Below are 1,652 nucleotides of genomic sequence, written 5' to 3'. Positions count from 1 at the left end.
ACATTTAGATTTAATAATTACTGAGTGCTTACTACATGCCAGGCACTACATTTCACCATCAGTAATACCCTACCGGGGTATTGTTGGCTCCAAATCACCTATGAGGGACTTGGGATTGGAGCAGAGATTCCAGTAGCACAGAGTCCAGAGAGAATAGGTGGTAGAACAATGATTGGTTAGTAGGATTCTTGACTTCATCTCTACCAGGTCACAGCTTCCTCCCGGGGCACTAATTTTTCCAAGAGCAATATTTTTCCATGTTTTTAAGTTGCAAAAATGAAAAGAGGCATACATTGAATTCTGAGATTCTTTTCTATATCACTCTGGTTATGAGATGTAACACTGATTAATAACCAATGTCTGAAAATAAATATCGATATATTTAAAATAAACAAAAACAAACTTAGAGACTTGGGAATTAAATAAAGCATTTTTCATCTCACTATGTTCTCATTCAATCAAATAAGTATCTATGAATCTTATTTATGGTGAGTAGAAATTTTTGGAAGAGTCTTTCAAAGCTACTTGTTGTGGACACTTGCCTTTTATGATCAACCACCACAACAACAAAAAAACCTTTTCTGTTTTGGTGACACTCTACTGTATGAGTCTTGATTAGGAAGAGAGGTCACCACTTTACTATAGAGTGTATTTGACTTCTCCCTGTCCCCCGCAGACCAGCTGGGAGGAAAGATGATTGACCTAGGACTCATCAGTCTGTTGCCCTTCCCCAGGACTCTGAATGTTGAGTGCATGATTTGCACTGAGATGGTGTAACTCAGCAGAATTGGTGACACCATGGAGTTTGCATTCAGTGGTGCCACAGCTGTGCAGTGGCAGTGGTATAGATGTTCTTTCCAGATTCTCATCCCTAGCCTTCCTTCCCTGCTCTCTGTTTTTCAATCCTGATTCTTTACCCTCCCCATTCAGCTTGTTTACCAGCTACTCTTCTGAATCACCAAAGCTTAAATTAACTCAAGTGGGTGGTTGTGCTTGGGACCAAAAGCATAGTTACGTGATAGTACAGTGAGAAAAATACACTGTACAAGCCATACCACTAATGGGAATGACTAAGTTAATCTTTATCTATCTAATTTTTACCAGGGACATGTGGATGTTTTTCAAAACACAGCATTTCACAACACAAACAGATACCTTTAGGTTGTCAGAGTTAATGACCGGTGTCAAAATGGATGAAATACTTGATGTCTGGACTAATATTTAGCCTAGAGATGTTGGTTGTTTTTCAGGATGGGTGTGTCAACACAAGATGCACAAAATTCAGAGGCAGAGAGGTGCTGCACAAAGAGCACAAGCTTTGCAGTCACCTTTTTCTGTGCTGACAACTGTGCAATACTTACAATTGTCCTGCTTCTCTAAGTTTTAGCATTCTCATGTGCACAATGGGGATAAGTTCCTATAGTCTTCTGTTTGTAAGCAAGAGCTCATGACTCTAAAGTACACGGTAGTACTGAATGAATGTTGGTGCCCAAGCCTGTCTTCCTTCCTTTGCTTTCCTTCCTTTCTTTCTTTCTTTCTTTCTTTCTTTCTTTCTTTCTTTCTTTCTTTCTTTCTTTCTTTCTTTCTTTCTTTCTTTCTTTCTTTCTTTCTTTTTTTCTTTCTTTTTCCATTTTCTTTCCTTCTTTCTTTCT

This window comes from Cebus imitator, unplaced genomic scaffold (assembly GCF_001604975.1).
Source record: "Cebus imitator isolate Cc_AM_T3 unplaced genomic scaffold, Cebus_imitator-1.0 Scaffold91, whole genome shotgun sequence".
Taxonomy (NCBI): domain Eukaryota; kingdom Metazoa; phylum Chordata; class Mammalia; order Primates; family Cebidae; genus Cebus; species Cebus imitator.
The sequence above is the reverse complement of the archived record's forward strand: the minus strand, read 5'-3'. Positions refer to the sequence as shown.